Source organism: Eurosta solidaginis, chromosome 1, assembly GCF_040869045.1.
Source record: "Eurosta solidaginis isolate ZX-2024a chromosome 1, ASM4086904v1, whole genome shotgun sequence".
In the NCBI taxonomy this organism is placed as follows: Eukaryota; Metazoa; Arthropoda; class Insecta; order Diptera; family Tephritidae; genus Eurosta; species Eurosta solidaginis.
The window spans coordinates 326,573,182-326,598,422 of NC_090319.1; the positions used below are offsets into that span (position 1 = coordinate 326,573,182).

The 25,241-nt window shown below is 38.1% G+C and overlaps 1 protein-coding gene across 9 annotated transcripts in view; it reads left to right on the plus strand.

Annotated features, from left to right (window-relative positions):
* Window positions 1-25,241, plus strand: part of T48 (FU domain-containing protein T48) — a 236,252-nt gene that overhangs the window by 201,447 nt on the left and 9,564 nt on the right. The gene's annotated exons all lie outside the window — the stretch shown is intronic.

The following is a 25,241-nucleotide window of genomic DNA, read 5'->3' on the forward strand; positions in this document are numbered from 1 at the left end:
TCAGAAAGAGACATGTTCCGAAAAGCAGACGAAGGCACAAAATTATCATATTTATACATAGCATTTAAGTCATTGTAGGGCTTACACCGAGTCCCTATGAAAATAATATCCTATTTAAAGGGGAACAATCTCGATATACAACGAAAATCAGAATAGACCCAAATATAGTAAAACAGTGATTTTCATGAGCCAAATTAAAGGCCCACTTCAAAATGAATACTGTAGGCTTTGAGTCGGTTGACCTAATGCAACGTCCGCTAATCATACACCATTGCGCTCAATAAATTCAGCCTCTTTTGTTACCTTCATTGCCCATATACATCTTTACACTACGCTTTGCATTTCATGCAAATTTGATTTTCAAATGAATAAATTGCAAATTATTTACTGCAAAAAGCAAACATCCGCATTTGTAAGTTAATTTTCAAGGTCGTATCAGAAAATGCAATTAGCCCTCATAATTGTAATTTATAAATAAACAGACAATTCATTGACGAAGACCAGAGACAGAGACGACAGCAATGAGCAGCGCAACTAACGGACCCAAGTGGTGCCCCTTGATAATCGAGCATTGTTGTGTGTGTGTTGTTTGTGTATCTGTCGAAAACGTTCAACAACTAATTGACTAAACGACGTATTGACATTCAACAGCAACAATAACAATAATAAACTGTCAACAAAGCAGTTTCAGTTCCAGATCAAAGTTGGGGTGAGCGAAACCGCATGACATCTAAGTATTTAGTTAGTGAGTTGCTCGGTCCTACGTATAGTGTGTGATTTTGAGTGTTAGGGAGACTAAACTATTATTTATTTTCCTATACAGGCTGATGGAAAATTTAATTTCAAAACTTCGCTCAAGAAAAGACGAACAAAAAATGAGATACATTTTTCTGACTTTCATACAACTTTTTCAGGCTACTGTGCGACGGCTTCCGCTCCTATTGCCACATTTACTACTTCCAGTCTTTTAAGAGAGGAGTGGGCTGGGACATTAAACCTGTACACGTCTTAATCTAGGTTGGACGGGAGGGTTGAAGGTGCCGTATTCTGCCATTAGCCCAGTGAGAGCTGACAATTTAGCCTGCCCGATCACAGCAGGGTCTAGCAGGCGGAGGTCGCCGCTATAAAGGATGGGGTTCATAGATATAGCTTGACGCAGACATCAGTTATGCGAATGAAAGATGACGCTCCGGTAAAAAAAATATTTTTATCTGGCGCGCCTTGTTAGATGACCATAACCGTTTAAACGGGTAAGCGCCAATTAAGTAAGTAAGTAAGATAGGACGCTATACACGAGCGAACTGAACGTGCCAGTAGAGACTTAAGGATTCAGCTGACCTGTTGCTCCCTGCTCCTGGATAGGATGGCCTGGAGCCAGCTAAGCAAACGCTGGAATGACAACGTCTGTGGAGGTCTTTCTGTCCTGTTGTTGACAGGCGGAGCTATTAGGGTTTACAAAACTCATTTATCCGTGGTTATTGGCGTGTTAACAGGCCGCTTTATACTAAGCTGTCCAGCCTTTGTAAGGGCGACGCGTGCATATTTCGGTCGGGACGTACCCGACTCTCCGGAGGTAATTTTCATGGACCGATTTATGCTGTATTCGTAAGCTTATCGTTGCCATGTAGCGATTCTATAAGTTCTTGGAAGAGTATGTGGTAACCCACATAAAAGTGTCCAAATGAGCTTTGCCCTAATTGGTGCTGTGGCCCATCCTAACCTAACCTAGCCTTTATCAACTCTGGATCATTTCCGTACTACCTTCGGGTAATTTCTTGAAGGCATCGGAATTATTTCGAGATAATTTCGAGACTGCTTTCGTGGCTTTTTTAATATTTGTTTGCTAGAAAAGTTTTAGATCATTTGGAGACCATTTCGGAATTGTTGTCGCGATCAATTCGCGACTATTTGGGGATTATTTCAGTAATTCCTTCGACAACGCTTCCGGGTCACTTCGGGACTATTTAGTGTTGTTGTAGTAACGATTTCTGAATTTCTGGTAGGAGTAATTTTGGAACTATTTCAGGGAACACTTCATGAGTGGTTCGGGATTGTTTTTAGGATAATTTCGAAATTGTTATGAAGCTATTTCGGTACAATTTCTGAATCAATTCGGGATTATTTTGGTATAATTTCGGAACAGTTTCTGGAGCATTTTATAATGGTAATAATTATTACTATGGCATGACTTTCTAAATAATTTCAGAAATATTTTGTAATTGCATTTAAGATAAGTTGTAGATTTTTTGGGGACCATTTCGAGATGTTGTCGCGAACATTTCGCAATCACTTCGGGACTATCTTCAAATAATTTCAGCTTTTGTTTTCGAGATCAATTTATACAATTTCTGAGATTGTTTTAAGAATTATCTCCGGACTAAAAGTCAGGCGGCCACCGTGGTGTGATGGTAGCGTGCTCCTCCTATCACACCGTATGCCCTGGGTTCAACTCCCGGGTAAAGCAACATCAAAATTTTAGAAATAAGATTTTTCAATTAGAAGAAAATTTTTCTAAGCGGGGTCGCCCCTCGGCAGTGTCTGGCAAGCGCTCCGATTGTATTTCTGCCATGAAAAGCTCTCAGTGAAAACTCATCTGCCTTGCAGATGCCGTTCGGAGTCGGCATAAAACATGTAGGTCCCGTCCGGCCAATTTGTAGGGAAAAATCAAGAGGAGCACGACGCAAATTGGAAGAGAAGCTCGGCCTTAGATCTCTTCGGAGGTTATCGCGCCTTACATTTTATTTTTTAAAAGTCAGTCAGTATATTTGCAAAACTTGCACCATCAACCGATCGTTTCAAAATTTTGTTCACTTATTTAGAGAACTCCGCTGTACATGGCTTCAATATCTCATAAAATTTTGGAGATATTGACACACATTTTTACAAAGGTAGACCAGTTTCTGTTACTTTTATACAATATACCCAAACGTGTTGGATTAGGAGAAAGGTACAAGAGTATTACAAATTACGATATCTCTAAAAGGTTTAAGATATCGACGAAAATTGCTTGGTACAAAATGGTTATCCCAACAACAAAAAAAAAGCACAAATGAGGGCTACATGAGCAGAGTCTTTTACTTAAATATCTCAACTGACAAAATTGTGGATCAAGGATAGATCTTACATTTGGTAGCAAACAAAAGGCCAAATAAGGGCTGCTGTACTAGAATGTCCTTATTTTGATTTTATCCTGGATTGAAGAAAAATCATTTTTAATATTTTATTGGCATTAAACGTTTTTTTTAATATGATGTGAAAACGGTCGACGTCGATGCGGACAAGACGACAACGTTTTCAATTATATCTTGCAAATCTAGTCAAAGCCTTTTTTCCGAGAGTGGGACTCAAAACCGCACTCCTGCGATGTTCGATCAGTTTACGAATATTCTCAACCAAATTGTTTTATATTTATAACCTCGTACAGAAAATATTTTTATATTCGGGTGAAGCTATGCATTGTTGTTGCAAGTTCTTTGTGAACTATTTTTTTGCATTATGTTAACTTTCATGGGTAGTTATTGCGATTCTGAAAATGAAGTTTTTTTTTATTATTATCCACTTATCCTAATAAAAAGTTGTTTATATTTGTCCCTCTAAATCTCAAAATCGTACACTGTGTTTCGCCGCTGTTTTGTAAATCTGTAGGACTGCCCTGTTGCACACGCCTGTTAGTTAGGTAGGCAAATTTGGTCTATCAATTTACTAATTTGCCGACTGTCGTTTATTCAGTCAGTTAACGCTCGTCAATTAAGTGCTCTGCAAAAAAACACCAACTAAATGTCTAACTTTGCTTACGATTTGCATAATCCATTACAACGGAATTGTTCATTTCACACAAATCCTACAAAGGCAAGCGAAAATAATAATACGTAGTACGTCAAATATAGTGTGAGGGGAGCAATTTCTAAAAATATGAAAAATTATTTAATATTTTGTGGTTTGTATTTCCCTCTTGCCAATTACAATTAGTAATTTTCTTCTTTTTTCTTGTTGCTCAAAGCGAAGCAAATTTGTGTGGGAAAACTGACAATCAGAAAAATATTACCGCAGATTTGCTTTGCTCTGCTGACCATGCTGGGCGCATGAATAAATGGTTATAATAAAAGATCTCTCTTCCTCAAATTTCTGGATTTTTTTCTTAGATAAAAAAGAGAAAATTAACACTTTCGAGATAAATAATGTAAAAACGTTCATGCATAACAGGGAAGCAATTGAATTTGATGTTAATGGTGTTGCTTTACCGCTGGTACTTTTGATGCTATAAAGTTTGAGGTTCACTGAACGACGAACGATCGTGCTTGGCTCAGAGCAAAATGTAATTTTTTTGGTTATCAAAACTGTGAATTTATCGTGTTTGCATTGCATTTAACCTTATCTTTATTTTAACTTTAGTGAATTTTTTATTATTATTTTTTTTTTTTAATATTTTTGTGTTCTCTGGATAACAACAACGGCTAAAAATGCAGCATTCCGTACATATAAAAAAAGCCCATATAACATGTAAAAAATCCACAAGTTCAGCAGAAGCAGAGTATTATATACCCAAAGGTGGGTTTTAATAACAAACAAATTTTTGGTATGCATATAACTTTTTTAAAAATAATTTTTAAGTTCTACAGATGTAATACGAAGTTGTTGTTGTAAGTACGATTTGAAACTATAATTAAATATTTAATAACTTCAAAATTATTTTTTTTTTCTAAATCCATTTATTAAAATTTTTTTCGGGGCTAGCTCGATTTTTTTTATTTTTATATTCTTCGAAAATATTTTAAATTAAATTTTTGCTCAAATGTTTAATTCATTCATTCATTCATTTATTGAGCATTTTCCTTATATCTATGAATGTACATTTTAAATTAATATAAAAAGCAAACAATTTAATCTTATATGGGATATATATAGATGTAGATATAGGAAAAGTTAAGACATTTTTATGCTAAGTTTAGCATAGTCGCAAATGCCATTTCTATAAAATATAAAAATACAGTGGGGTGGACTGTTAAATAAAGAGATTAAAGTTTAAATACTATTATTACAATAAGGGTATAAAATATTTATTTAAGTTACAACAAAACCCGTGGGTAAATGAAGGGAAAAGCAATTACCAGAAAAAAATTATGGAATAATATAGAATTAGAGCAAAATTTCGATTTCATTGTGTGAAAGGCCTAAGAGAAAGGACTTAACACTTTCGGTAAATTGTCGAAGATTACGTAGAGCATGAATTTCGGCAGGGAGTAAGTTGAATTGTTGTTGAATTGTGAAAAACTTGTTGAATGTGTGGTTCTGGTCGACGGTACAACGACTGTAGTTTGTGAGTTTTTCCTCAGGTTATATGCTTCCGACCTCATACTTTGTAGGTAACCACATCTAATGAAAAAAAATTTTTAAACTTTAAAATAATACAGGTCCTCTACTGAAAGAATCTCTAGACTTCTAAATAGCTCTCTCGATGAATGCGACCGATTAGCATTTGATATTTTTCTAAGAGCATGTTTTTGCAATACTAATATAGGCTGGATTTTGTTAAGGGTGGCGCCACCCCAACAGCTGATTCCATATTGTAATTTAGAATGAAAAAGCGCATAATAAACTATTTTAAGAATGAAATTAGAACAGGAAGTTCTTAGGTGATAAAAACAACGTAAAGAGGATTGAAGATATTTTTTTAAACGGGATATATGGTTGGCCCAGCTCATATTATGCGCCAAAAACAATTTTTTTTTTTTCAAAAGTCATTTAAATTCTCATAATTTTTTTAAATTTATTTGTGAGGGTTAAGGGGAAAGTTCATATTTTCATAGAGTTCTATTTTCAATAGAATCCTTTTTTAAAACTTCGATTTATGCACTTTTATGTTAATTTCGTCTTAAAAAAATCTGTGTATATTAGAAATTTATTTTTCTTCAATATTTCTCATTTGGAATATATCTTATAAAAAATTTTGTTTATTCTACACATTTTTTTATTAGTTTATAATCTTTTTTTAACAATAATTTTTTGATTATTAAAATGTATTTTTAATTATTATTTTATTTGAATACATTTTTTTATTTTCAAACACATTTCGTTTATTCTAACTCATTTTTCTTATATTGATTATGTTTTTCAAAATGATTTTCCAAAAATTTGATTTAAATTTTTTTAATAAATTTTTCAAAGTTTTGTCTTTTATAAGTTCATATCTGTGCTTTATGAAACTTTTATTTCGTTAAAAAATTCATTTATTTTTGTTTTTTATTATTACATTGCTTAAAAAAATTTCCTTTCTTGGAATTTATCCGAATATCTGTTGTGACCGTTCAAAAATCAAATTTTTTTCTTTTCATAAATTGAAATTTAACTTTTTTTAATTAATATATATATATTTTTTTTAATTTTAAAAGTTTTCGTCTTTTTTGCGTACAACTTTTGTTTTACAAATTAATTGTTTTTTTTTTTCATTACTTTATTGTCTCAAAATGTTTTTTACGTAAAAATTATTCAAATATCTAACTTTTCGAAAAAAAAAATATTTTTGTTTCTTTTTTTATATTTTAAATTTTTGTTTACATTTGAAAATCTCCGTCTTCAATAAATTCACATCGCTGTTTTATGAAAGTTTTGTTTTATTGGAAATTCATTTAATTAGCGTTTAGCCGCCTATACAGTTTTTTTTTTATTTTATTGTTTCAAAGTATTTCATTTAATAAAATTTAGCCAAATGTTTTACAAAAAAGCATATATGTATGTATATATTTTTCATATACGTATGTATATTTTGAATAACTTTTGTTTAAGTTAAGATTAAATGTTAATTTCTGGTTAAATCTGATTACAAAAATTTAAATAGAAAAGCTGTGTCTTTATATTTTTTAGTATTGATATTTCCAAATATTTTTTTTTAAATAAAATTTTATAATTTTTTTTTTAACTTGAAAAAAAAATCCAATATTTTTTTGTTTATATATTTTTTTAAGATTGGGGTTCAAATCGAGCTCAAGGCCTAACATTAATTATTTTAACAATTTTTGTTGTTATATCGGCCTACTGATTTGTAAGATCGCGAGTTTGAATCGAGCTCAAGGCCTAACAATAATTATTTTATGATTATTATTGTTATAATATATTTTTTCTTAATTGAAAAAATTTTTAAAATTAGAATAGAAGAAAGAAAAAATTTAGACAACTGCCAAAGCTCGTTGTATAGATCCATTTCGGGAACTGCTAAATTCCTTCATCGGCAACGTTTAGGCGCCGCTGCTATAACCATTCAGCCATCACAGCGGTTTTTTGTTTGTCTTCATTAATCCTACTTCTATTCTGGTTCGTGCCAATTGATATTCACAACACTGCGACATCTGTCGCAGAATGGCTGTGAAAATTGGACTTGTTTGTTGGCAATGCTGCCATAGTGTCATATTGACACTTTTTTCCCCGTGCTCTGGGATGTATTAACAATCTTTGTTGTTATATCGGCCTACTGATTTTAAGATCGCGGGTTCGAATCGAGCTCAAGGCCTAACAATAATTTTTTATCATTATTATTGTTATGATAAATTTTTTCTTAATTGAAAAAATTTTTAAATTAGAATAGAAGAAAGAAAAAATTTAGGCACCGCTGCTATAACCATTCAGCCATCACAGCGGTTTTTTGTTTGTCTTCATTATTCCTACTTCAATTCTGGTTCTTGCCAATTGATATTCACAGCACTGCGACATCTGTTACAGAATAGTGGTGAAAATTGGACTTTATTTATGGCGATGATGCCATAGTGTCATATTTTATTGACACTTTTTCTTTCTTCTATTCTAATTTAAAAAAATTTTTCAATTAAGAAAAAATATATTATAACAATAATAATCATAAAATAATTATTGTTAGGCCTTGAGCTCGATTCAAACTCGCGATCTTATTAATTATTTTATCTTATTGTTGTTATGATACATTTTTTCTGTTGCCGAAACGATGCGGACATTGGACTTGTTTTATGGCAATGTTATATTTTTTCCTTTATATATTTATTTATTTATATATTTATTTATTTATATTTTTTTTTTATTAATTTCTTTACTTTTTTATTAATTTTTTTATTTTTTATTTTTTCTATATTTTTTTATTTCCTTATTTTTTATTTTTTTATTTTTTTTTATACATTTTTTTAATACTTTTTTATTAAATTTTTTTAATTTTTTATATGTTTTATTTTAAGTCATTAGAGTTTATTGGTTGTCATTTTTATTTTTGTTTAATTTGTTTTCTTTTCTTCCGTAATATAAAAGCTTAATGTTATTCTTAATAAATTTTTTTTAGGAAATTATTTTTTGAAAGTCTAGAAGACTGATTGAATATTCTGATATACTGATTGAATATTCTACGTCATTATTCATCAAAAAGTTTACTTGATTACTATTGTATTAAGCGTAATTTTGCGATTGGGTATAAAAATCCGAAAAACCAACCACTGATGAAAAAGTGAATGAAACCGGCTGCCGGCTAACCATTACTTGCATTCAAAAAGCTCAGAGTGCTGCGATTTATTATCATAACGGTACTTAAGTGCAGACACTCTGGCCAACAATCGGTTTTATATCCGTAGGCATTTAGACCATGGTAAACCGCATGAAACATCAAAAAACTACAAACACAAACAAATCTTGTTCGTAATATAAAGAATTTCATTCCCCTTTGTTTGCCACTGCGCCTGCGCAGTAGCAATTTTGCGCACTCTTCTATATTTACAATTTTTTAATTTTTTTTGGAATATGTACGTATAACAAAATTTGTTTTTATTTATTTAAGCAATTTGTTTTTGTTTATAATTCGTGAATTTGTTTGGACTCACGATCTCGTTGCATTTTAATTAAATTTGGTTTTAGTTTGCATACGCTTTAAATAAAAAAGCTCTCGATTGCAGTTTTTTGTTTTGGTTTCGATTTGATTCTCGATTTGTGATTGTCTGTAAGAAGTTTTGCCTTTGGTATTTTTAGCTTGCGTGCAGGTTAATTTGATTATTACTTGAAGCGTTTTTTTCTGCATTAAATTTTTTTGTTTTTTTTTTTCGGTTTATTTCTTAAACACATGCGATTGTGCTGTATATGTTTTTATAAGCCATTATCATTTATTAAAAAACTCAATATTTCTGCGGTCACAAGTCATAATACTTACTTAATTGGCGCTTAACCGTTTAATTCGCTGGACTATGTTGATGTCTGCGTAAAGCTCGTACAGCTCATCTTTAAACCTTCTTTGGTACTCGCCATCGCCAACGCGTAGAGGTTCATCAATATTTCGAAGAACTTTTCTCTCGAACACTCCCTGAACCGCTCCATCTGATGTTGTCATGGTCCATGCTTCTACACCATATAGCAGGACGGATATGATAAGTGATTTGTAGAGTATGATTTTCGTTTGCCAAGACAATACTTTACTTTTAAATTTCCAAAGTAGCATTTATTGGCAAGAGTGATTCTTCGCTAGATTTCAGAGCTGATGTTATTTTTAGTGTTAATGCTGGTTCCCAAATAAACGAAGTCTTTTACTATTTCGAAATTATGGCTGCCAACAGTAGCGTGGTTGCCAAGGCGCATATGCGCTGACTCTTTGCTCGATGACAGCAGGCACTTCGTTTTGTCCTCATATACCATCAAACCCATCTTTATAGCTTCTTTTCCAGTTTGGAGTAAGCAGAACTAACAGCGCGGGTGTTTAGGCCGATGATATCAATGTCATCAACATATGCTTGTAATTGCACGCTTTTATAGAGCGGTTAAGTTCTGCAGCTAGTACAATTTTCTCCAGCATCAAATTAAATAAATCGCACCATAGGAGTCACCCTGTCTGAAACCTCTTTTAGTTTCGAACGGCTCGGAGAGGTCCGTCCCAATTTTGACTGTGCTGATGGTGTTGCTCAACGTCATTTTGCACAGTCGTATAAGTTTTGCGGGAAACCAAATTCAAACATAGCGGCATATAGGCAGATCCATTTCGTGCTGTCGAAGGCGGCTTTAAAATCGACGAAGAGGTGATGTGTGTCGATTCTTTTTTCGCGGGATTTTTCCAAGATTTGGCGCATAGTGAAAGTCTGGTCGATGGTAGATTTACCAGGTCTGTAGCCGCACTGATAAGGTGCAATCAGCCGATTCACGGTGGGCACAATACACTTGACAGGACCTTATATGCGATATTAAGAAGGCTAATTCCGCGATAGTCGGCGCAGTATGCAGTATCCCATTTCTTGTGGACGGGGCAAAGAACACTTAGATTCCAATCGTTGGGCATGCACTCGTCCAACCATAATTTGCGAAGAAGCTGATGCATGCGCCTTGCCGTATTTGAATAGCTCCGCATTGCTTTTCTGACTTCATCATAGTCAGATGGGGAGACATATATTCCATCATCATCGATTGCGTGATCGGGTTCGTCATCCCTGTGCGGTAAATCGCTGTCTCCATTTAGGATAGCAGAGAAGTGTTCCCTCCATAATCTAAATACTCTTTGTACATCAGTTACAAGGTCGCCGTTTTTGATCTTACATAAGTCAAGTCATAATAGCCTAAGTCTAAAATGACGCCATCGAAATATTGCATAAAACGCTTCAAATATCGAATATAAAAGTCAAATATATCAAAAATAAATCTTACGAATCACTAACTCGACTTAGGAGATTACGACTTGTCACCACAGATTTGATAACATTACAGTGATCAACGCAGTAGATCGATTCCTTATGCTGGCTTACCACAAAGCAATTTGTTTCAGTTTTTTTTTTAATCTAAGTTTAGGTTTATCAAATCAAGAATGTCAAGAATTTATTTGATCATTAAAGTGCATTTACCACAGATAAAATTGAACATAGAAAGGCAGGTGTGCATGCGATTCTGCGCGTTTCTTATGGCTTTTCTTTTCTGCATCAATGTCCAAAATTTATACGAAATCACTTCCATTTCATAGCGGCAATTTGCAATTGCAATTGAGCTTTATATTGTAAGCAAAAACAGTAGCTTGCGCATGCGCAAAGTGATTATCGCAGCTGGTTAGTGGTTTGGCTGGAAGATCTTGTTGGCAAAGTCTTAAGATTAATGCAAATTGGCACGATTTAAAAAAAAAGTATTTTTTAATATTTTGGTTGTTGCTGCAGTTCTATGGCAACAAGGATTATAAGAGTATAAACTAATATATAAAAGTAACACTTGAGTTAGGAATGAGTATTTGATTGCGGGATCGACAGAACACATGAACCTAGCCGTACTAATTGCAAATAGCCACGATTTGCGAAAAGTCTTTAAAGACGGGTACGGAATGCAAAACAATTCAGTTTTCTTTACGCCTGATAAACTATGGGGCTTTTGAACATTTGTAATAGATTCCTACAAAGTCGGAAACTAATACTTTCAACAGGGCTAGACCTTAGAGAAGTTGCTCTCAGTGACGCTCGTTCGACATTACAATTGGATAGATGGTTTATGTCATATGCGGAAAGATACTACCGACATTGCATGAACGCCGTTGCGGGCCTGCATATGTTTCTTCTGATAAAACGGCCCATATAAAAGCATATCGCCGAATCTTGTCATAAGTAGTGCCTCCTGAGATGTCTGCGAAGATAACCAGGTTGGTAACAATTAAGCCGAAACTTAAACTCTGTTCTTTGGTCACAAACCCACGCATTTTCATCGAAGCATAAGCCATCATCAATCGTCACATCTAGGATTTTTGTGTCAGATGTCCGATTATTGTGTCATCTGCTTGGTTCGCGACATGAACAAGATGTGCTCGGAGGTAATGCCACGTTTCGAGGGGAGATAAAACCAGTATGAGTGGTAAGACTGCTAATTTTCGAGCATCGTTCCGTTGCCATTACTGTGCAGTCTTCTGCGTAGGAAACTTGTGGGGAAGGGAGCTTAGATACATACAAAAATAAACAACAATGGACAATGAGCACCATTTTGTGTTCAGCTTTTGCCAGGCCAAGCGCTACGACCACTTAGCGGCACCCTGTAGGGACTCGGACTAGTTCCGAACTAACGCGGAACTACCTTATTAGGAGATGATTCTAGTTCTAACTCTGTCTGCTAGGAGTGCTTTCAATTGACACTTTCAATATGGTGATGTTCTACGAAATGATAATTGCCTCCTTCTGCAAACGCGTTCTTAACTAGGTCAGTCGTTGCTGGTTCTGAAACAGTTTCAAGGCAGTCATTAAACATGTAGTGCGAAAATGTCGCTTTTCGTGACCGCAGGGTAGAATTCCCAGACGATGTCACCGAAACCACTCTTACCTGTTTCCATTTCAAGAATGACTAAAGAGGATAGGAACAGGCTGAAAAGATGTGTTATATAGCTACATAACTGCCGCCTCGTCAAGATGTTTAAATATCGGTTAGACTATGCCCACTGATTTGGAGGACTTGTTGTTTGGAATGAATGGTGGTCATGATGTTAATAACCACAACGTAGATTTTATGTTTGTGCGCCAATCTCATGCCACGTCCTCTAACCCTGTCAACCGATGAATGTATCACAAATATTCACGAGAAGGCGCTAGCGCATATTCTACACAGTGAACCCCACGGAAGAGATGAGCGCTACAAAATTTAAAAGTTGAATATCTAGATAAACACGATCGGTATTGAATATTTAGTCCCGCTCCCAACTCGCTCTTGAATATTATTTCTTGATATGATTGTGTGCGCACTCGGTTAGTGTTGATTTTGACAAGTCGTTGGTATGAATTATTTATTTATTTATTGTAGTGTTCGCGAGTCCATACAAGCTTGCTTGCAACAACAACAATTACATAACGATGGCAGCTTTGGCTGTGAAGTTTCTGCTCAAATCTTTTGCGGGATACCTATAGCGCAGACTCGACTTACTTCTTGCTCCTTCACTTGTAGCGTTTGCGCTTAATTCAATTAGTTGGCGTGGGCTTTTAACAAATTTTAAATCACCAGCAAAAAGTCATAAGTTTAAAGAAATATATTTGCACATATGTATGATAAACGTAGCAACCAAGAAATTGGTAGACAATCACAAACGAACCAATACTGGGTAGGGTGAAACTATTTTTGAATGCCTTGTCCCACCCAAAAACCCAAACCATATGGTATATATAGCTTTCAGTGACCCGAAGGTTGGTTGGACCGAGAGCGCGGGCGTGGGGATTCCTCACACTTCTACCCGCGGAACTTTTCTGTGCATTGTGGATGCCCTCAGTGAGCGCTGAGTGGAAGAACATTTTCCAAGAATTAATTTCCCCATTAATCTCTATTTTCCTTATGACCTTCAATAGCAGCTAAAAAAAAAAAATAAAGTCCTTTGCCATTGATAGAGATATCTAGAAACCGTGCGCCCAGATATTTGCTTACAGTTTTAGACATCTACAGAAAGACTGATAAATATATTATCCTTCTTCCTCGTCCTGACACCTTCTGCAGAGCCAAATGGATATATTCCTGGGATGACATTCACATGTCTTCTCTCACCAGATTCGTTTAGTTTGAACTATATTTCTATCCAAATGTACCCTTGAGATCTACAATCATATCAGTTGATCCTAGCAGAGTATTTTTCGCCCTTACCATGAGACCGTAAATTATTGGTCCTACAGATTTGTCGCCTTGTTCATGCCTACTTGAGAGTCATTCCTCTTGTCTTTTTATCTCAAATTTGGTTTCATTGTATCCCATTTCAATTCACCCTTGTAATTCCTTATGTATAGAACCAAGTTCTTGCTTCCTAAACCAGCTCTCCATGAATAATCATATCGACCGATGACCAGCAGCGACGACAATTGAGACCGTGTTGCTTGCGTGGTGTATCTCAAATTTGCCTAAATTCAATTACTAATGTTAATTAATATCGCTCTGCGAACTCTCTAATTAGATCTCAATCACCCAAGTAGTGGAAGAAAATGATCTGCTCACGGAAGCCTGAGCTACTCAGCCAAAAAATCGACGCAATAGGTTAAAATCGAACCAACCTAGAAATGCCACACCGGCAGCACTCCATATAATATTCTATAGTTAGAAGAATCAACGTGGATTAAGTCTTATTACACCTGTCTCTACCAGCTCAGTCTCTTCCTTTCTCTGCTGCCTAATACGGGTATCGATAGGCATGTTTTCTAGGCCGTTTTTATTCTCTTAAAATTCGCATTGATTTTTAAGATTTTAGTTCCTTTATATTAGGTCGGTTGAATGTTTGTCCGCTTTTCATACAAATCTTGCAATCGATCGGATCGAAATAAATAGATAAGAATTTGAACATTTTCAAGCCAGCTTTTAAGTAACTTCTCGATGAGCTAGAGACTTGAAATTTGAAACTTAATTCAGAGGTCGATGACAGCCGATGACACGATACAAAAAGATTCGCTAGGGGGCGCACGAGATGAGATATTTAGAAAAACGAAACACTTTTATATTTTACTTCTCATAAATATTTTTGCAATTTCTATGTCAAAATTTAAAAATCAAAGATTAGCAAAAATATGTCTTTATATGAGGAGCCGTTTTTCGCTCATTTTTGTCCATTTATATAAAGGAAGTGCCTCAAATTTTTTTATTTTATTTTTATTTTTTCCGAAGAGTTTTTTTCACATTCTTCCATTTGAGATATAAACCTAGTATGGGCTCTTTGTAGGTATGAAAGAAAAACCAGCCTTCGAAAAAAAAAAAAATTCAAAGAGCAATGCCAATTTTGAGAGACCTATAACTTGTACTTTGTTAGGCCAAAATTGATTGGGCTACGAAACCGCATACTCAGAAAACTCTAAATAAAAATAGTAGATATTTTTGTCGAGTTGTATGTAGGTATGTAAGTATGTATGCTTAAAGTAAATATGTATGTAAGAATATGTTTAGAATAATTTAGTATAAATAAGCTAACAAAATTTGAATAAAGATGCATTCGCTTATTCGCACTTACACCTCACAAAACGGACTATTAATTTTTCCACCTTTTATACCTGTTCAAAAGTTAGAGTTTAAAAGTGCAACGTGAGGGTAACATTTTTTTCCAGCAAAGAAAACACCATTAGAAGATGCCCCAGTACTCTTCACCTAGTTCTAATCTACACGCCTTCGCACCATCAATAATTTTTTCTCTTGGTCTGACGTAAATATGGGCAATCAAGGGCCATTATTCGCACCAACCAATGATCCAGTCCATCATAGCTGCAAATTACCTAGCATTAAATAGGACGAACTTCCAACTGCATCCAGCCCGATGTTATACGAACTTACACAAACCACAGCGTAAGCCTATCATCCACATCCGTATCACTATTAGCACCATCAACATCCGCCTTTTCGCCTTCAGTTATTTGTTTACTTATTTAATAGACCCAACAATGTATCGATCGAACAATTTCAAAATATCTATGGGTCAGCTTCAACTGCAGCTCACTGGGTTCGCACGTCAATCTCAATTACTTCCACATGTACATAACATAGTATGTATGTGTGTCCCAGATAATTTGCCAGCTTATTAGCGAATAAACAAGTTAATACCAATAAAATTCCAATCATCAATTCGAAATGTACGAGCGAAAGACCAATTAACACACGATTGGTTCGATGATGTGCTAACTGAAGCCTGCTAGGCCAAACCTGACAGTTGGCTATTCGGTTATCATGGTGGCAAAGGAAGTATCAGCGATAAGTGAAAATGATTGGAAAGAGAAGACAGTGATGCCCGCCTGCATGGAAATGTATGGCAAGTAATTGACGAAGAACTGCATGCATTTTTCTTATTTCTACTTTACAAGCGCATGCGTAGCAGTTAAAATACGCAGACGATTGCACAAGAAGGAAATGCTTCTCATATGATATTACAGATACTCAAGACAAAGTGGGACAATCCATTTTAGTTTCAAATAACAAAATGCTTTATAAGTTTTTGCCCATTTTCCAACGCTCTTGCCGTAGTCTAAATGTTTCCTTCGTGCTTTCTGCTTTTCCCCCCATAATCTACCTTCCATAGTTAATAGGCCGGTAGTTATTGTACCGCTGCTTACCTGTATGGCTGATCATGTAAATAAATAAATGTAAGGCGCGATAACCTCCGAAGAGATCTAAGGCCGAGCTTCTCTTCCATTTTGCGTCGTGCTCCTCTTGATTTTTCCCTACAAATTGGCCGGACGGGACCTACATGTTTTATGCCGACTCCGAACGGCATCTGCAAGGCAGATGAGTTTTCACTGAGAGCTTTTCATGGCAGAAATACAATCGGAGCGCTTGCAAGACACTGCCGAGGGGCGACCCCGCTTAGAAAAAATTTCTTCTAATTGAAAAATCTTATTTCTAAAATTTTGATGTTGCTTTGCCCGGGAGTTGAACCCAGGGCATACGGTGTGATAGGCGGAGCACGCTACCATCACACCACGGTGGCCGCCATGATGCGGTACAATAATCAGAGGTTGCTCTCAGTCCTGCTGTTCCCTAATTTTTAGAGTTTACAGAGGTTCACCTTATGAGGTATGTTTGCCTACAGTTCGAAGCTGCACAGGAGCGCCGATCAGCAGCTTCCTATTACTTTCTGCTGGTCCTGCAATATCCGGGATCAGCCTGCTTAACAGCGATATCTATTTAAATGCCTTCTCGTTCGCAGGCGCAATTTGTGCTTATTAGACTACGCCTAAGTAAACTATATTTCCAGAAAAGGTTTCCAAACCACCTTCTAGTTGAATGTGGTTTTTTGTCTATTTTTTTAGCTGCCAACTGGAGTCTGCTCGAGTCTTGGCTATTTTGTGCATATCATTACTTGACTGAGCTTCCTGCCTGTTTTCTTTGTTTTTGAAGCTGTAATGACTGCGTAAATGTCGGCTGCGTATCCGACTAAGCATTAATCATCGGATATTTCGTGCTTGGAAATTTCATTGTTCCCAACATTTCAAAAGCCAAGACCTAAAATGGATCGCTGTGCTTCTCGGCATGTGATTCTACATAGTTCGCAGGTCCTTTAAGATTTGGTATGCAACATCTAAGATAGCTTCGAATAACGCGCTGTAACTAAGTACCATGTGATTTGGAAACCTCTCCAGGCCGGCCAAAATGTCGACCCATCTTACGTTGTAGAAGGAATTTCTTACGTCTAAGTTTTAAATACGGACTCAACTGATAACTTTTTCTTCCATTTCTCCTAATGTCCGAAGCCATGCTGCCCGGGTGCTAGTGTCCCTGCTTTGCTATGGTTTCTGCGGATTTCTGCCGTTTTCTGGATACAATTTACACTAATTTCCTTCTTGGACATGGTCAAATCAAAACAGTCATTCCTAAAGCGCCAAAAATTGCAATGTATCTGCCAAGGACTTTGGGCTAGGGAACATCTCGTTGCTTGTACTGAAAATGATAGACTGCCTCATTGATACATGCCAGATAGATTTCCTGGGGGTTGCAATCCGCATCGCACCCCCGCAGTATACAGTTAATCGGAAAGGGCTCTCTGTTCAATTGTAGAACAAAAAAAGCACAATGCAGTTGCCTTCAGCGTCTTCCTAGATACCAGGGGCGTTTCACAACGTCTGGCTTGGGGCTATGAAATAGCTCTGTTTGGTTTAATAGTCAGTGGCGCTCCGGTTGAAATCATTACTTAGGTACGAACAAGCTTTTAGTGAACCTGGAAGGCTGTGACTACCGAGTTTTGTCTACGCAGATGAGTTGACTTTCAGGTGAATACATACCCGGCGGATATTGCCTAGTTTAGGCTGAACTGTCCGGTCCGTGAGGACCTCACAAAGACTGAATGAGTGCATGGTTTAAAGTTTTCTCAAGCACCAAACTAAAAAATCCTATCATCAAGCAGGACCAATGTTATAGAATAACTCCGTCTTCTCCTTGATAGTTTAGTAGTTAGCAACCCCACATGTCTCAGCGGGTTAGAATGCCTGAAATATACCCGCTGTAATGCATGCATGTCGGAAGAAGCAACTAACATTCATATCTCTTACCCGAGTTGCGCGCTGGGCCATGGGACCCACCATGTAAGAACTCCTACCAATGAAAAAAACAAGGTAACAAACTGCGGATAAGTTCGTGACCAAAATCGTCCAGGCGGTTAAGTGCTAACTAATGGAGAATTATTGATAATGCGGCTACGGATCGGGATTCGTGTTATGAGCTACAAGCTGTCACATTTTGGGCACCTCAGCTTTCTTACCCATTTTGACTTTATCCCAGGTAGGAAAGACCACTGTGTGCCGACAACTACCCCTTCTGCGAGGTTCAACACTTTGATACCCTCGATAGTGCATTGGAATCCGATTGCCTTGAAGATCTGGTTCACAGATGGGTTGAAGTTCGAAAATAATGCTGATAGGGTTTCTTTCAACAGCTCTATGCAAACCGAAAGTTTACGCTGTCCGATCATTGCAGTGTGCTCTATTAACATTTTTAGTGGGAACGGTGGAGGGCTGGAAAAACCAGAGTGCTTAAAACAAATTACAGATGATCATTGGGGGCCCGTTGCAGAGAAATCGATGGTCAAACACTTCATATTGCAATGTAGCTATTTATTCTTTACAGAAGCGAGATGATAGTCTGCTGATTCTTATTTATTCTTAGTGATTGGACGGCCAAACCCGTTTAAACAGTTAAATGGCAATTAAGTATGTGAGATTGTTTCAATGACGGCACAGCCCAATTGCAGCCCATGCGGGTTTTCTCGATGTGATGCAAAAATTTTCGTGCTGAATCTGCATGGAGGATGACTAAGTGTAACTATCGAGTAACTTTAAGCTTGACAGTCGAGATTTTATAAAAATTAAGCAAGTTTATATCGAACTCAGCTTGCTCGGATCTACAGTGAATGCAGTGGTTCTCTATATATAATCAGCTGACGTCACTGTTTCTTAAGGTGGCGTGTAAATAGGCCTTCATTCAATCGAAATGAACTGCTCGAAACAGATGTAATTGCAACTTAGCCTAACCTGTTGTTGTAGCGATAAGGGCACTCCCCGAAGGCCTTGGGGAGTATTATCGATGAAGCCCGACCATCTCGGAAACGATTTGTTATGACCACAAGCGACCTAGGTCATACCGCCCTCCCACCCCCTAGATCCATAAGGAGTTCGGGGTCGCCAGAGCCTCGGCTGTTAATGAAACAGGATTCGCCACGGATAGGTGAGCTTGACAATTGGGTTGGAGAAGCTATATATTGCGCTGGCAACCCCTTGAGTCTATTTGGTATTTTAGTCGCCTCTTACGACAGGCATACCTACCGCGGGTATATTCTAACCCCCTAACCCGCTTGGGTCTAATCCTAACCTAACACACATTGGTGTACGTAAAGTTTGTGAAAGAGGATTTAAAAAAATTTTGGACTTTTAAGCAAATATTTTAACAAAAAAAAAAAAAAAAGATACAAACATATAAGAACCCACTTTGTTCCATTTGGACTTCAATACACTTTAAATTTGTCGAATGTTTAGTCAAATTGGGTTTGGTTGTGGGCACAGGTAGGGGGCAACTAAATGCCAGTTGGCAAAACATTTTACTGTCTGGATCAACACTAACAGCAGCGCGGCATTTTATAATGTTGTTGTTGTAGTTTCCGTTGCATGTCATACGGCCCTTTGCCTACTTTATTTATATTTTACATATATTGTTGTAACAATCCATTGGTCCGTCCGTCTGACGTATTTTTCTGTTGCTCTTTCTACAGCACCTTGTGCGCAGGGAATTTTGCAATGGTCTTGGAACGCACGTTCTCTTGCGCAATTTTCGTTGTTTATTTTTGTTAATTTTTTGTTTATTTTTTGTCGCCGGAGCGCATGCGCTCCTGCTAAGATGAATAGGACAAGCGAGCAGCTGGTCTTTCTGGCTGACTATTTAGCTGTTTCATCGTCTTTCGGTCCAAGACAGACGAGATCTCTTTAGTTGGAGTTAGCGTATGACATTTATTCTGCGCGCGTCGGCTTTTATGATTTTATGCTTTGATCTTTTTAATGTTTTGTTTTCTTATTTTTCGTTTTATTTTTCTTAAATTTTGTTTTTATTTCTGTCTTTAAGAAACGCGACTGTTTTAATTTGTTTACTTTATCATCTTGCTTTTGTTTATGTATCTTCCTATATTTGTCTTTTTGATTTTCTGAATCTTACTCGTGGTGTTTTTTTGTTGAACTCTACCAAGCCATGGATGGGCTAACGAAAACTCCTGTCCCAAATACTCAGAATTCATTTGTAGACTAAACAAAGAATTTTTCGTTGTAAGCAAACTAAAAGCAAATATGCTGATGCGTGCTTCAAATTAGAAACAATTGATAAACATTAGGCTTGCGTAAAACTTGAGGTCCAGCGATCTATCGTTAAGCTTTCCAGTAATGCCACTTATTCCTCATCTTTAAGGGCGTGTCTGGCTTTTGGGTTACACACTCATTTTTCTTAGGAGAAACCATTGGCAAACCGAAGATTATGATTGGCTTAGGTTGCGGAAGGGAAGCTCACTTGGACAACATGAAGGTCCGTTGTGATACCACATGAGATTATGGTACCGCAAACTATAGCTTCTTAGTGAATTGCTGCGTAGTTAATTTTCGCTTAACCGCCTAAGCGATTTTGGCTGTTTCGTAAAAACTCACGCCAGCTAGACCTGTTTCGCAATAAATGAATCCAATTGGGAGCACCAAGGGAGGTAAAGTCTTCCTCCACGTGTCTCTCCCAACTCAGCGTAGGCATCCCCCTTTCTCTGCTTCTAAACTGCGGTGTCAACTGAACTACTTTTTTGGCCGGAGCGTCTTCGTACATTCGCTTAACATGACCTACCCAGCAAGGCCTTTGGGATTTCATTCTCTGCATTATCGTCTAATCTGTGTAATGCTCATACAGCTCGCCGTCGGAATCACGGACAGGACCATATATCTTCAAGAGAAATTTTCTGTCGAGCGCTCCAAGAGCCATCTCACCCTCTCTCGACACCGTCCATGACTCCGAGCCGTACATCGGGACAGATGTGATGAGCGACTTGTAGAGCGTGATTTTTGTTCGTCGAGAGAAGATTTTACTCTTCAATTGCCTAAAGTAGCACTTGTTGGCAAAAGTTATTCTCCGTTTGATTTCTAAGCTGACATTGTTTTTGCTGTTAATGCTGGTTCAAAAATAGACGAAATCCTTCACTGTCTCGAATTTATATGCGTCAATTGCGACGTGGCTGCCAAGGCGCGAATGCCCGGATTCTTTCTTGGATGACAGCATGTACTTTGTCTTGTCCTCTTTATCTTATCCCGAGAATGGTGAACTCAGAGCGCGTGTGTTAAGGTCAATAATATCAATATCATGAGCATACGCACGTAATTGCACGTTTTTATAATATACTGTGCCATCTTCTCCAGCATTATGTTAAAGAAGCCGCACGGAAGGAAGTCGCCTTGTCTGAAGCTTCATTTGGTTTCGAATGGCTCGGAGAGGACTCTCCCAATTCTTGTGGCGCTAGTGGTGTTGCTCAAAGTCATTTTACAGATCCTTATTGACTTTGCAGGGAACTTAAATTCAGATATAGCAGCATACATACAAGCAGCTTCTTTTCGCGCTGTCAAATGCTGCTTTAAGGTCGATGAAAAGATGGTGAGTGTCGATTCTCGTACGTGTATTAAACCCATAATACACCGCAGAGCTTTCTTTGATGTTGTTGTAGAAGTGCTACGCCGCACCTAATAGGTGCGACCGATCACAAATTGTCATCAATATCCTCTAACGGGAGTCCAAGGAAACCAGCTGTTTCAACAGGATTGGACCATAATGAAAGGGGTGTTAGAGGCGTTGCTTCCACATTACAATTAAAGAGATGGTTGGTGTCATGTGGGGACACATTGCAAGCGGGGCATACATTTTGTATTTCGGGGTTGATTCTGGATAGGTAAGATTTTAGCCTGTTACAATATCCAGAACGAAGTTGAGCTAGAGTGACTCGCGTTTCCCTGGGGAGTATGCCTTCCTCTTCCGCAAGTTTTGGGTACGGTTCTTTGAGTACTGGGTTCACCGTGCAATTCCTGGCATAAAGGTCCGACGCCTGTTTGTGGAGTTCACTGAGGACCTGCTTGTGTTTTTTAGCTTCATACGGCTGAGTTCTCAGGTGCCGTATTTCCTCATAATGCTTACGGAGATGACTCCTTAAGCCCCTAGGCGGTATTGGCTCATCAATCAGATGTCTGTTGGGATGCCCAAGTTTCTGGGTATTCAACAGGAACGGTTTGGTTAGCATCTCATTTCTCTCCCTGATGGGGAGCATTCTCGCCTCATTATGTAGATGGTGTTCTGGGGACCTAAGAAGACAGCCCGTGGCGTTTCTGAAAGCAGTATTTTGGCAGGCCTGTAGCTTCTTCCAGTGAGTAGTTCTTAGACTTGGCGACCATATAGGGGACGCGTAGCATGCAATCGGCTTGCCAATTGCTTTGAATGTGGTAATGAGCGTTTCTTTGTCCCCAAGTACTGTCAGCAAGGGATTTGAGGATTTTATTACGGCTCTGGATTTTTGGTACAATTGCGGGTGCATGTTCACCAAAATGTAGATCCTGATCAAACGTCACACCCAAGATTTTGGGGTGTAGGACAGTCGGTAGCGTAGTGCCATCGACGTGGATGTTCAAAATGGTCGACATTTGGGACGTCCAATGTTTGTAAATAAGGTCGCGGAGGATTTAGTCGGTCATAATGCCAGGTTTCGCGAGGCGAAAAAACTGGAGAGATCAGGGAGGTAGCCGTTTATTCTGTTGCAAAGCTCATCGATCTGTGGGCCTGGGCCTGTGGCCATTGTTGTGCAGCCATCGGCGTAGGAAACGATAGTAACTCCTTCTGGTGTCGAAGGTAGCTTAGATATGAAGAAATTAAACAAAAGTGAGGACAGGACACCACCCTGTGGCACCCCTTGTTTAATTCTTCTTGGTTTCGATGTTTCGTTTCTAAATTGCACCGATGTCTGCCGACCATCGAGATAATTTGCGGTCTACCTTTTAAGACATGGGGGAAGGGTAGACCCGTCCAGGTTTTGCAGTAACGTGCCATGGTTGACCGTATCAAAAGATTTTGATAGGTCTAGCGCAACGAGTACTGCTCTATGGAGGGGGTTTTGATTTAAACCGCAATTTATCTGGGTGCTAATGGCATTCAGCGCGGTGATGGTGCTATGGAGTTTTCTGAAGCCATGCTGGTGACAGGCTAGCTGCAAATTTGCTTTGAAGTAGGGGAACAAAATGGCTTCAAGCGTGTTGGCTACTGGCGATAGGAGAGATATTGGGTGATATGAATCTATGTTAGGTGGTATCCCAGGCTTTAGTAGTGGGACCACCTTGGCCATTTTCCATTTTTCGGGAATGATAAAGATGGAAAGAGACAGGTTGAAGACATGTGCTAAATATTTGAAACCCTCTTTCCCTAGGCTTTTAAGCATCGGCATGGCTATGCCGTCTGGGCCCACTGCTTTGGATGGTTTAGCATGACCGATGGCATCCTCAACCTCTTTGGCGGTGATGTTAATTGGTGACGCGCTAAATTTATGTTTATGTGCGTGTCTGTTGGCCCTCCGTCTATCTTTGTCGACCGTAGAATCAATTATATATCGTCGGCAGAAGGCGCTCGTGCATTTTTTCGCATCCGACAGCTCTTTATCGCCAAAGGAGATGGAAACTTTGTCATTGTGCCTGGACGGATTCGATAGGGACTTTACGATGGACCAAAGTTTACCTACACCGGCAGAGAGGTTACAACGGCTTAGGTACTCCTCCCATTTCGCCCGCTTGTGTTCAACCACAAGCAATCTGATGCGTTGGTTTATATCCCTTTTTTGGGGGTCGCCGGGATCGAGCTGTCTTATAAGGTCACGTTTTCTCGCAAAATTAGCGGCCTCCGCCGGAAATTTGAATTTCGGGAATTCTACCGACGGGAATGAAGCGAGCCGAGGCGGATTCAATGACCTTGCGGAAAGCACGCTCCTCTTGGCGGGCATCAGTCGGGATAGGGAGGTCAGCAAAGCGGTTGTCTGTAAAGGATTTGCATTCGTCCCAGTTTCTTTTTTAAAGTTTATGAAAGTACGTTTTTCTGTGACGATGAAGTCGGCGGTACGCTCAAGCGAAATAAGTATAGGCAGGTGGTCGGATGCCAATGTTATCATCGGCTGCCAGTTGACACAGTTAAGACTCCTGCGCTCACGATTGATATATCCGGCGAACTGTGACAGCTTCCTACCATACGTGTGGTCTCCGTTTATTGTGCAGAACGTCGTTTCTTCTATTTGATCCGTCAACATCTCACCCCTACTATCTGCCCGCAAGTTTGAATGCCATAGATCGTGATGGGCACTGAAATCGCCTAAGATAATGCGATTGTTGCCAGTGAGTAAGGCGCTGATATTAGGGTCGTATCCACTGGTGAAACAGGTGGCAAGAGCAGGCCCGACGAGAAGGGGAGGGGGATTCCCCCCGGACCCGGGTGTCTAAGGGGGCCCGCGATTTAGAGTTACTAAGACATTTTTTTTTTAATTCAGGAGTCTTTAGTTGTTCCATGTGCAAATTTTAAGCCGAATTTCAAAAGCAACGAATATTGATAATGATTTTATGCCTGGGCCTGAGGAGACAATAAAAACATCAAACAGAAATGTATGTTCACATGACTCCGAAATCGTAAAGTTTTCGTGATGACACTTAAGGTTCATCTTCAAAAAGTCGTCCAACAATACCACCAACTCTGTATCAAAGTGCAGATTATTTAAACGACTTCGATATCGGTACCGTGAATAATGAGTTTTTGCGATCTGAAGAAGTCAACGAAATAATTCGTCGAGATCATCAAAAGTGTCCTGTTGTTTTTCCACGTGATTGTCATGACGAGGAATTCCTACCTCGTTGTTAAACAGAATCTTGCCAAATGGAGAGAAAGTGGAGCGTGACTGGTTAGTGTGGCATGCCAATAGCAATGCTTTTTATTGCCTACCATTTCGTCTATTAAGCACCAATACTTTAAATCGGCCTAAAATTTGTTGTGCGGATATTCGAAATTCCAGGTATGGAAGAAGCTATACGATAAACTGCCATCACACGAAAATACTCAGGATCACATTAAATGTTATATTCAATCGCGATCTTTACAAAATCTAATTCAAAAGGAGGCTACAATTGATACACTTATCAATGAACAGCTAATCACTGAAACTCAAAAGTGGAAAGAAATTTTTTATGGAATTTTGGACACTATTTTATTTTTGGGTGAACGAGGCCTAGCTTTCAAAGGCAAAATTATATATCTTGGTGAACGAAACGATGGACATTTTTTGG